Consider the following 13,759-nt stretch of genomic DNA (forward strand, 5'->3'; position numbering starts at 1 on the left):
TTTTAATTTAAAGCAAGATTCTAATAGACTATTTGCCTATAATGTTTCTTCTCATTACAGTTTATATCTTATGAATAATTACTTGAACCAATCCTGACATTTCCCAAAACAGGAATTCAAATGCATTGTGAACTCTTAAGTCAGAGGGAGAATATCCCAAACTTGCCCAAAACTTTCAATCAGGCAAGTTCACCACCAACAAATCCTGAGGCAGAATTAAAACTACATGAAAGTTTATAATCATGACTATAGAAAGTATTTTCCATTTAAAAGATATATTAAGCAGAAAAGTACTTTGTTTTCAAAAAGGTTATAAAATCGTTTCTTCTTAACATAATTATTAACAGCATGGAACTTTATTACATTTTTTAATGATTACAAATAATTAGTAAAGGACAAATATGAAAGATTTTTATGGTAGTATGTATTTTAGGATAAGAGGGCAATACTCAGATAGGTATGTCTTACTTTCTACAAAGAAGTTACTCTGTGTAATCATTAAAGAGGATGATACGGCATATTAGTCTAGAATGTAGGATCTGGGGCCAGCTTGTCTGAGTTCAAATCTTGACCTCACCACTTCCAAGCTGTGTAACCTTGAACCATTTACCTAACTCCCAGTGCCTCAGGGTTCCTCATCCAATAAATGGAAATGACAATAATTATACCCATGTCATAGCATTGTTATGAAGACTAAATGTGTTAACATGTATACAGCAATTACAACAGTGCCTAGCACATGGTAATCCCTCAAAAAGCATTAGTTACCCAGTTGCCAGTTAATTTTCCCATGCTGAAGTTGATTTACAAATTCCCCAAATTTTAGTCCTAGTTTAGACACCGATGCAGTCTTTTATGTGTAAAACATTATGCTTTTTTTTTTTTTTTTTTAAGTTTCCTACCATTGCAAAATGTGTGTATAACATCTGGACGACAAAAAATAATAATAGTAATAAGGTGACCTTTTAAAAAGATTGGTATTGTAAAGAATCGTGACCTACTTAGTACTGGTCTCTTGAACAGCCCAGCCTTTCATACCTAGAGCTTAGAACAGAAGAAATGTCACACTGTGTTGCACCCATGGCCTCTGTAGCTGATCATTCTCTAGCTGAAAATGGTACCTACATTAAGTCTCCAGGGATAATATTGATACCTCCATATAACCAAACCAAAACACTTAGGCATGTATACAACCATCTCATATACCTTTCCAATCATATTACATTTTTTAATGTCTTGTACCCTTGAGGAAAACAAACTAAATTGATGTTATTTTCCTTTTATCTTTATTCCAAAGATTACACTTTTAATCTTCACCAAGTGCCTTTTTGTTCTAGAATTCCACAAATAAATAAACATTAAAGTGAAAAGAAAAGAAGAGTCATATACATAACATATGAGTTGAAAGCCAATCTGGACATTTTGTACTTAATTCCTAGAAAATTTTACCTAATCTTATAAAACCCATCTAATGCTTGTTTCTGGGGAAAGAAAAAACAGTTACACTCATGATTCCCCTTATTCTAATCAATGAACTTTTTATCAAACCAATGAAAATGCTAAGGCTTATGCAGTTCACTATAATAGAAGCAATTATTTCTAAGCATAGTTTCTCATTTTATTTGCTATGAATTCTCTATTTGTACATTGATTACATTAATTAGCTTTATGTTTCTGTGCTTGAGAGATGTTATATAAATAAGTATATGAAATGGCTTCTTATATTTCCTTCCCTAAAATTTGTGATAATTAGATCCATGCATCTGAATTTTTAAAAATTATCTTCATTTAATATATGTTCCTCTAAGTCAATAATTTTGGGTAATATTGGGATTCTAAAGTAACGTCTGCTCTCTCTCTACGTATATATACTTTATATCACTAGTTGACTACAGTACTACATATCCTTTCAACTTAAAGGTATGCTTTTTTATATGTTTAATATTCCTTATTATATAAAATAAGCAGCCCATACTTCACCTTTTTTCTTCAAACGTACAAATCAAGTCAAAAAAGCTTTAAGAAATATTATTTATAAAGAGCATTGTTAAGCACTACAAGTTTTTGTTTTTCTAAATCTTTTTCTGAAGATAGCATGACAAAAGTTAACTTAAATTTATCATATAACCTGGCAATTCTACACCTAGGAATTTACCCAAGAGAAATGCAAATATATATCCATACAAAGATTTTCATGTGTTATGAGCCATATTTATGGCAGCATCATTTTTATTAAACAAAAAGTTGAAACAGTTCAAATGTTCATCAACTGGTGAGTTGTTAAACAAAATGTGCCACAACCTATACAACAACACATTATTTAGCAATAAAAAGTAAGTTGCCGATACACAGTACAATATAAATGAAGCTCAAAAATACGCTAAGTGAAAAAGCCATATGCAAAAGATCATACACTGTATGATTCTATTTACTTGAAAGGTATTATAGCATATGGTAATCATTCAAAAAGAATTAGTTACCCAGTATATATACATATACTCTATGTACCTATATATACTACATGTATATATAGTGTGTATATATATACACATATATATGTAATTATATATTATGTTATATAACTATAATATATAATAACCACTTATCACCTCTGAGAATATTACATTATATATGTATTATATATAATTATATGTTATATATGTAATGATGTATATTATAATTACATATAATATATAATACATATTATATATTTATAATACAGACATAATTATGATGTATTATATTCTCAGAAGTAAGAAGTGGTGGACCTATTTCTTGAGATGGGACTGCTATAACTAGTTCTCATCACAATATTAGGGAATAGGGTAGTACTGAGACATTGTAGACTTGACATCCATGTAATTTCTTCCTCCTGACCAAACACCTACATGTAAATCCCTCAATTCGGTGTATATACATAACCATATTCATTTGACACAGATACAAAAATATCTAGAAAAATACTTTTCCAGCACATCCTACTAGACTTAATTTGTACTAGCAATTCACATGACACTTCAGTAGTCTGCTCACCAGATCACACTGATATCTCAGTGGCTGTCCGTCTCTGCTTTCTTCCTTCTTTCCTTTCTTCTTCATTTCCTACCAATATTTACTGAACACCTCCAAATTTCAGACACATTTCTAGGTATATGACAAAATTATTTGCAACCATGAAATTTACATTTTAGTAAATTTTGGTTATTATTTCATAGTTTCTATTGGTTAGGAGTCTAAGCACAACTTAGCTGGCTCTTCTGCAAGGCTACAATCAAGGTATAGGCCAGGGCTTCCTATCAAAGGCTCAATTAGGAAAGGATCTACTTTCTCACTCCTGTGATTGCTGGCAGCATTCAGTTCCTTGTAGGCTACTGGACTGAAGGTCTTGGTTCCTTATTGGCTATTGACCAGAGGCTGCTCTCAGTTTCTTGCCATGGAACCCTCTTCATGGATATCTTATAAAATGATAGCTTGCTTCTTCAAAGCCAGCAAAGGAGAGAGTCACCTTGCAAGATGGAATTGCAATCATGTGACTTAATCACATTCATATAATTACATACATACATCCCTTTTGCCATTGGTTAGAAGTGAGCCATGGGTCCCACTCACACTAAAGAGAAGTGGCTGCATAAAGGCATGAATACTGGGAGGTAGAGACCATGAGAGCACCCCACAATCTATCTGCCATAGTTCACCCTCTAGCCTCCAGTGATTCATATTCTTCTCATGTGAAAAATAGACTCATCCTTCCCCACAGTCCCCCAGAGTCCCATCCTATTGTAGCATCTGCACAATATCCAGAATTGTACTATCTAAATCAGGTCCAGACATTGATGAAGGCAGTTTAAATTGATCTGTCCATCTGTCAAATGAAAAAAAAAACAAGTTATTTGTCCACCCAAACACCCAACATATAATGATCGAACAGGCGTAAGAAAACATCTATAGACATAGGGACACTTTTGTTCAAAGCAGGGGAAATAGAGGGTACAGAAAAGGTCACTAGTCAATAGCAATTCTGAAGTCCAAACTGGCAAATGTTAAGATTTTATTAAGTACATTTGTCAGCATAGGATAATTTTTCACGGCTCTCAGCTTTGCTCTCTGGATCATCCTTTGTGTCTGTCTGTCTGTGTGCGTGTGTGTGTGTGTGTGTGTGTGTGTGTAAGGGACAGAGAGAGAAAAGTAGTGCATGTTTGCAGCTGAGTAAATTTAACAGCCTGCTCCTGCCTGTAAAATGTTGAGGGTACAGAAGCCTCTTTGACATTTCGTTCTCTGCCCCTTTCAGTTCAAGTTTACATTGTTTTTGCTGTAACAATTTTCTCAAATACTCTGTGGGACTCCTGTGAATTTCACTGAGATTCACTCCATTAGAAAAAAAAGGACAATACCCTTAACTTCTTAGAGACCCTATCATTTAATAAAAAAGTTCCATGACGCACAACTTCAATCTCTTGAAAGGGCACTTTACGTAACTAAAGACTACTCTAGTCCTTTGATTTTTCTGAGTTTTTAACAAAAGGTTGTACAATCACAACCTCATGTTTTTCTTTAGATTTTCATTTGTGGCAGGGATTGGAGTCATTTCTCAAATATCATGGGGGTTTTTTGGTCTCTGGAGATGCCAAGAACTTCCCAAGTCATCAGCCCTTGTTTGTTTTTGTTTAATAGTTCTCTCAATTTATGACTCTCCTCTTGCATCTTACCATAAGCACCAAGAAGAAATTATGCAACATATTCAATACTTTCCTCAAAAATCTCCTTAGCTAGATAACTATGTTCATGATACACTTACAAATTCTTCTTTCCATATGAATTGCAGGAGACAATTTTGCTAAGCTTTCTGCAACTACAGAGCAAAGATTCTTCTTTTTCTAGTTTCTAGTAACATATTCCCTCCTCCTACTGCTCAGTTCCAAAGTCAGTCTTACATTTTTTAGGTATATGCTATAGTATCACCCAACTCCTGGTACAAAATCTGTATTAATGACCTACCTATCTATTACTACAAACTTAGTACCATAAAAATGGTTTTATTATCTCACAGTTTCTGTGAGTCAGGAGTGTGAGTACAACTTAGCTGAGTATTTCACAAGGCTACAATCAAGGTGCTAGCCTAGTCGTTTCTCTAAAGCTTGAGAGGAGAATGAACCACTTCCTTGCCACATAACTACTAGTAATATTCAGTATCTTGTGGGCTGCCAGACTGAGGGGCAAGAAACTTAGGCCTAAGTTTCTTTCCCTGTGAACTTACAACATAGCAGCTTTCCTCTACAAAGCCAATAAAAGAGAAAGACTTCTCACAAGATGCACATTACCATCTTATATAATCACATGCACATAATCACATACATCCTGTCACCTTAACCATATTCTGTTGGTTAAGAAACAAACCACAGTTTCTGTTTACACCTAAGGAGAGGAGACTTGGTTGTATTGGTGTGCACTAAGAGTTAGAGATTTGATAATGCTTTGAACTTGGACTTCCCAGCCCCGAACCTGAGGAAAAGATGTTGTTTAAGCTACCCAGTCTATGGTATTCTGTTACAGCAGCCAGAACTGACTAAGACAAATGCCAAAATACTTGTGCTCTCAATAATATATTGTTATTCATGGATTAAATAATCTCCTATAACAACTGAGATAATGCGGATAACATAAGGATGATTTGAATCAACATACCACTGCATTAGAGATGATTTTAGTTGGTATTTTGACTATTAAATGAATTTGCTTCTTAGTGTCCTTTTTTAATGTGAAATACATTGAATACCATGGGATAGATTTTGATGGAGTTTGGCTTTAAAATATTATTTGCCAACCTGAAATAATAAATGCATCCCAAACATTATTCTAATATGTATATGTATATATATATGATAATATATAATAATATATATTAATATTCTTATATTCTCTATATTAATATTCTAATATATCTTCAATATATATTATAACATATATATATTTATATAAGATATAATAAAATATGTATTAGAGAAGATATATAAGAGAATATATATATTAGACAATATATATATATACTTTCTCACAACTACAAGATAAGGAATAAGCTATTTCATTGACATTTTCCAGATGTGGTAACCATATACAGAGAGATTTTACAACTTGTCCAATTTCACACAGCTGTAAGTGGTGAAGCTTGGATTAAAATCCAGACATTTCATATCAAAGTCCTTGCTCTTATCTGTGACACAGCTACCCCTCTTAAGGGAGATTCTGTAAGAATTTATTAATATCTGACCTATGTTAGAGGATAAAAATTGTTCCATATATTCAAATTGTTTTGTATTGTCAATTTAGATTTTACAGTAGGTAGATCAGGGGACAACTGCAGTAATTTACTTGAATAAGCAGGAAAAAATAATATAAAATATTACGTACTTAAATCGCAGGCATTGAGAAAAGGTCACTTAAATTGAGAACCATAATGGCAGTCCTAGAGCAGGCTTTATTATGGAAAAATAACTGAAATGAGTTTATTCTTAGGAAAAGGGTAGACTCCAACCATGCAAAAGGAAAAGATGCTTATATAGTTAAGGCTTTTTAATAGCAAAACTTAATTTAGGAAAACTCAAAGAAATAGATAACTAAATAAGCACAGTACATTAAAATAAATATTTTAAATATTTTTCAAAATAGAGTTGTATTACTTATCTTTAAGAGAAAATGAAAATATTCTTTAATTTTATGTTGATTTTCCATCCATTACTTCAACAGAAAATCAAAACTAAGAATTAAATTACATGAAGGCAGTGGCATTGACTGCCTATGTAATCTAGCAAATACTGCAGGTTGTTTTAGCTCGTGCTGTTGTGCATATATTCTACATTCTGCTAAAATGAGTTACTTTATTTGTGCCTCAATTTCTTAGTCTTACTAACAATAAGGTTGTTTCTAAAACCTATAACATATTTGTTATGAATATAAACACCTTGTTAGAAAGCCACTTGCTATATTTAAAAAATTCTATGAATCTGTAGGTAGACACATACCCCCAAAATATGAAAAAAGAAGAAGAAAAGAAAGGAAGAGAGAACACAACCAAGCATTTCTATGTCTCATGAGGGTACTAATGATAAATTTATTAATAAGTTATCACTTCAAAGATATTGAGAGTAACTACTGAAATATTTTTGTGGGGCATCTTATAGCTACAAAAATGGTAAAACAAGAAAGCCTAATGATGATGAAAGTTATTTAAATCAAATATCCCCAAGTCTTCCAGCCTCCTCCCCAAAATCCCCAAGTCTTTTAGGTTTTAGTCTCCATTTCACTTACTATGAGAGGTCTAGTGTTCTAATATTGTTGAAGATTCTCTGAGAAGAACAGGATGGAAATCTGAAAGAGAAATGAAATCTCCTCTCCCTCCTACTTTAAGTTGCTGTCCCTGCTTAATCCTTGATTGCTGTTTAGCCTTCTGTACTGCTAGGCTCTTTCTTATTTTGCTCACTATGGCCATCATCTCCTCACTCATTACCCAAATTAAAACCAACACAAGGATATTATATGTAATCAATTTGAAGATTTAATGACAAAGAGGATAATGATCACATACAATAGTAAACAACTTTGATATATGTAAGACAGTACTGTTAAAAAAAAATTGCCTCCAGTCCTATCCACAGGAAATCTCTTACTAAACAATTCCTTCTAAGGCTTTGTTTTTACTATGCTAGAGACCTTCTCTCATGAGAACTTTATTCTCTTTACTCTAATTCCAGTGACAACTGAAGAAAGAATATGTATTTTTTAAATGTAGTTTTCTTTAAATTGTCAAAAATCAAATTCTTAGTAAGGACTCCATCCCCTATCAATGTTTGCAAATAAAATAATGGAAAGTACAAAGTAGTGGGCCCAATCCCACCTTAAAATTTATTTTCTTTCCTGTTCAAAACAAATACAGGCTACATGGATTTTTTTCCCTTTACATTAGGATATAGAAATGCTTGAGAATTCTGGAGCTATTCTCCATACACACACGTATACATGTGCACATACACACAAAAAAATATCCCATAGTAGGAAACAAAATTCCTTTTGGAGGAAAAAGTACAAAGTTTGAAAAAAGATAGACCTGAGTTCAAACTCTCACTTTCACCTTCTAGCTCTATGGCGTTGTTTAAACTCTTAATGTCATTGAACATCAGGGCTAGTAATACCTTCCTTACCTTGTTACTTTGAGATGAATAAGAGACAATGTATGGTAAGACACTTTTCTGAAGTATTTGAGCAATAAATAGTGGTTCCTACTTTTATCTTGGACAAAACTTGGAAGCCCATAGATAGATGCCGACAATTCCTATCATTGATCTTTCTTCCAGGACTGTAGTAACATATAATTTGATAATATCTAAGGAAGCATCTAAAGTTTTTAGAAGAAAAAGCAATAAATGTCTCACACATTTGTGTTATTTTCAAAATGATCTTTCTTCTTTATTTTTTCCCAAAAGGTTTCTTTGATCAAGCTTATATGGTGTGGCTGTGTTCCAACTCAAATCTCATCTTGTAGTTTCCATAGTCCCCACATGTCACAGGAGGAACCAGGTGGAAATAATTGAATCATGGGGGTGGTTTCCATTTCCCCCATGTTATTCTCATGATAGCCAGTAGGTTCTCATTAGATCTGATCATTTTCTAAGGGGCTTCCCCCTTGGATCAGCTCTCAATCTTCTCCTTTCTACCATCATGTGAAGAAGGGCATGTTTGCTTCCCCTTCCACCATGACTGTAAGTTTCCTGAGGCCTCTACAGCCATGCTGAACTGTGAGTAAATTGGCCCTTTTTCCTTTACAAATTACCCAGTCTCAGGCAGTACTTTATAGTAGTGCGAGAATGGACTAATATAGTAAATTGGTGCCAGAAGTGGGGTGCTAGAAGTACACCTGAAAATGTGGAAGTGAGTTTAGAACTGGATAACAGGCAGAGGTTGGAAAAGTTTGGAGGGCTCAGAAGAAGACAGAAAAATGTGGGAAGGTTTGGAACTTCTTAGAGACTTGGAAGGTTCAGAAAACAAGAAGATGTGGGAAAGTGTGGAACTTTCTAAACACATGTTAAATGGCTTTGACCAAAATGCTGATAGTAATAAGGACAATGAAGTTCAGGCTGAGATGGTCTCAGATGGAGATGAGGAACTTGTTGGAACTGGAGTATTAGTGGAGTAACAGTGACTTTTGTTATGCTTTAGCAAAGAAACTGGTGGCATTTAACCCCTGCCCTAGAGATACGTGGAACTTTGAACTTGAGAAAGATGATTTAGGGTATCTGATAGAAGAAATTTCTAAGCAGCAAAGCATTCAGGAGGTAGCAAAGTTTGGAAAATTTGCAGCCTGATGATGCAATAGGAAAGAAAATCCCATTTTCTGGGAAGAAGAAATTCAAGCCTGCTGCAGAAGTTTACATAAGTAACAAGAAGCCAAATATTAATCACCAAGACAATGGAGAATGTGTCTCCAGGGCATGTCAGAGACCTTTGTGGCAGCCCCTCCCATCACAGGGCTGAAGGCCAAGGAGGAAAAAATGGTTTCCTGAGCCAGGTCCAGGGCCCCCCTTCTGTGTGCAGCCTCAGGACATGGTGCCTTGCATCCCAGCCACTCCAGCAGTGGTGAAAATGGGTCAAGGTACAGCTCAGGCTGTGGTTTCAGAGAATGCAATCCCCAATCCTTGGCAGCTTCCATGTGATGTTGAGTCTGCAAGTTTACAGAACTCAAAAATTGAGGTTGGGAAACCTCCACCTAGATTTCAGAGGATATATGGAAATGCCTGGATGTCTAGGCAGAATTTTGCTGCAGGGACAGAGCCTTCATCAAGAACCTCTGCTAGGCAGTATAGAAGAGAAATGTGGAGCCAGAGTCCCCACGTAGAGTCCTACTGGGGCAATGCCTAGTGGAACTGTGAGAGGAGTGCCACCATCCTCCACACCCAAGAATGGTACAGCCACTTACAGCTTGCACCATGCACCTGGCAATGCCACAAACACTCAATGCCAGCCCATGAAAGCAGCGAGGGAGTGGGCTGTACCCTGCAAAGCCACAGGGGTGGAGCTGCCCAAGGCCACCACCTCTTGCATCAGAGTGCCCTGGATGTGAGACATGGAGTCAAAGGAGATCATTTTGGAACTCTGAGATTTAATGACTGCCCTACTGGATTTTGGATTTGCATAGGGCCTGTAGCCCCTTTGTTTTCACCAATTTCTCCCATTTGGAATGGGTGTATTTATGCAAAGCCTGTACCTTCATTGTGTCTAGGAAGTAATGAACTAGCTTTTGATTCCATCGACGGAAGGGACTTTCCTTGCCTCAGATGAGAGTTTGGACTTGGACTTTTGAGTTATGCTAGAATTAGTTAACACTGGAAGAGCATGACTGTGTTTTGAATTGTAAGGACGTGAAATTTGGGAGGTGCCACGGATGGAATGATATGGTTTGGCTTTGCCTCCACACAGATCTCATCCTGAACTATAGTTCCCATAATCCCTACCTGTCATAGGAGGGACCAGGTGGAGGTAATTGAACCATTGGGGTGGCTTTCCCCATGCTATTTTCATGATAGTAAGTTTTCAGAAGATCTGATTTGTAGGGGGCTTTCCCCTTCACTTGGCTCTCATTCTTCTCCTTCCTGCCATTATGTTAAGAAGGATGTGTTTGCTTCCCATTCTGCCATGATTGTAAGTTTCCTGAGGCCTCCCTAGCCATGTGGAGCTATAAGTCAATTAAACCTTTTTACTTTATATATTGCCCAGTCTCAGGCAGTGCTTTATAGCAGCATGAGAAGAAACTAATATATAAACATATTATAAAATAGTATTTGAAATTTATTAGTAATCCTATACCTTGCTTTTGAAAACATTACACATTATTTCACAGGCTTGGATATCAATTTCAAAAAACCTGAAGTTCACAAATATACATAAATATGAATCCAAACATTCTTGTAATGTATGGTCACCAAACTAGAGCCCATTTGTAGTGTTCATTTATGACAAACTGTCAAATCTCACAAGTCAAATATGAATTGAGGCATTCTTCTGAAACATCTACAGAAAGAATACTGATACCTCATGGCCTCAAAGACCATGAGTACAGTGAAGCTGAAAATCCCTATTGGCTTGGTTCTAGGCTGTGCTTTGCAAAGAAAAGCTTTTGTAAAGGCTGCTTTTTCAAAGCCTTCACAGTTTATCTTGGCCAGAAATTATCTAAATGTCCCCATTGGAATGGTCCAAAAATTCCAGAAAATTCAGTAAATTAAATACAAATCCTAAAAGATTCACAGATGTTTCATAGCAAACATAAAAAATGTGTGGTTGATACTATTTTAAGTTGCACAAAGAATTCCATTTAAAATTTTAATGGAAGACTAATTATGTAAATTATAATACACATACATGAGAAATACTCTGCATCAATTAAAAGAAAAAGTTAAACTTATAAAAGTTAATATAGAAAAATTTTCAAGATATGTTAATGAAAAAATGCAAAATCATGAGTTCCAAAAGAATGAAAGATAGATAGATAGATAGAGTCAAAAGGAGAATTTCATATTTGAGATTTTACCTTGTACCAGTATTTTAAAATAAAATTAAAATTTGTCAGAACTGATTTATTACAGTAACAGATATTGTCATATTATGAATTAAATGAGATTTCTTATACTGGAAAGTGAGGATAATGAGGAGTTAGGTAATTTGTGAAAATTACTCATTCACCAATACTCAAAAAGAATTTGTACATTAACATAAAGTTGGGTTCTCTTAGAAATACAAAAAAGAAAGAAATCTCAAGAGCTTAGATTTAAATAATATAATTCTCATAATTATCATCAAACAACATAAGAGCAAATTAAAATTGTGCTCTAATTTACATTTTCAATATTTTTCAGAGATTAAAAAGCTTCAGTAATTTCATTGATTTTTATAATGCAAACAACCTTTGCTTGACACTCTAAAAAAGTCTTAAATGTTCTACTTTTTATTTCACAAACTGAGGAGAAAGGACTCTTTTCTTACCACTAGAAATAATGGATAATCATGAATAAAAAGTTGCAAGTTCTTTAGAAAAGGGCTACCGATTATCAACATAAAACAATTATAAGGCAATATAAATTGATAGGTGATTACAGAAAGTTTCAAGATTTCTATGTTCATAGTCATTTTAGATCATATCCTTCATTCATTTATTCACTTACTAACATTCATGAAAAAGTGAACAAAACAGCGTGCCTGATCTTCAGTGAAAGAAAAAATAGATATATCTCTAAACAAAGCCAAAGACTGATAAATAATATCAAAAAATTAAAGAGAGTAAGGGAATTGCTTCTTCTTCTAGTCAAGAAGGGGCCAGATTTCTGAAATCACAAGAAATGAAACAAAACAGACAAGAATATATGTTACAATTGTTTTCAAGATACTGACCATCAGACAATGAAGGTCAGCAATGCCAGAGAAACAAGAAACAAACTAGGTAAGCCATATGATGATTCCAGATATATTGCCTCAGGAGAATTTCCAGACCACAGAACAGAATGGGAGAACCCATGCAAAGCGTGGTGGCCTCCTTGAGTTGAGGTGGAACTAAAACTCTAAGGATACTTAAGGTGGCTAGATTTTGCAGGAAAGAGTACTGGAGAAGAAAATGTTGACCAGAGAGAGATCACAGAGGTCTATAGAGAGTCTCCCTTGTGTACTGTTCAGAACATACATGTGAGGAAACTGAGTCCAGAGAACCATTCAAAAAAATTAGAGGAAATCTGACATGTACACAGTGCTTGGAATATTTCTTGTTACCACCAGCCTGACTTGAAAACATCCTAATTCAGGGACATTAAATAGAGTTCACAGGAGGATTTTGTCTCATTGGTAAGAAATAAGTAGCTCTAGACTAAACTGCTCAACTATTCGTGCATTATACATCTGAAAAGCAAGATACAAAAAGATGTCACTCTTTCTAAGTAACTTACCTGCATCCCACAACAAACCTCAAAAATAGTGATAGAAATATAAAAATATCTAGCACCCAGTAATACAAAATTACAATGTCAAGAATTTAATCAAAGATGACCAGTCATGCAAAGAAGCAGAAAAATATGCACCATGATGATAAGAAAAATTATTCAAAGTCAGACCCAAACTCACCCAGATGTTAGAATTTGTAGATAAGAACATTAACACAGATAATATAACAGTATCAACTATACAAATAGTCAAAGCTATGGAAGATACAAAAATAATCCCAGTAAAATTTCTGGATGAAAATAGAGTGTCTAAGATAAAATAGACATTCATTGGTATTCACAACAAATTTGACAGTGCAGAAGAAAAGATTAATGAACTTAAATACATCACAGTAGAAGCTATCTAAAATGAAAGACACAGAGAAAGAAATGAATAAAAAAATAGTATTGTGCTGTGGGACAACTTCAAATAGCTAATGTATAGGTAACTGAATTTTCCAAAAGGGTGAAGAGGTAGGATGGGACATAAAAAAATGGCTGAAATTTTTCTGAACTTAATGAAAATTATAATTCCACAGATTCAAGAAGCTCAGCACCTATAAGAACAAAAAACATGAAGTAAACTAAATGAAGGCACATTATAATTAAATTTATCAAAAGTAATGATAAAGACAAAATCTTGAAGCAGCAAAATAAAATAACATGGTATATAAATAGGAACAAAGACAATAATAGTAGCAAATTTCTTATGGTAAGTAATGCCATTGATATGCTAGTAATGAATGAGAAAA

The sequence above is a fragment of the Saimiri boliviensis genome, chromosome 13, assembly GCF_048565385.1.
Source record: "Saimiri boliviensis isolate mSaiBol1 chromosome 13, mSaiBol1.pri, whole genome shotgun sequence".
Lineage (NCBI taxonomy): Eukaryota > Metazoa > Chordata > Mammalia > Primates > Cebidae > Saimiri > Saimiri boliviensis.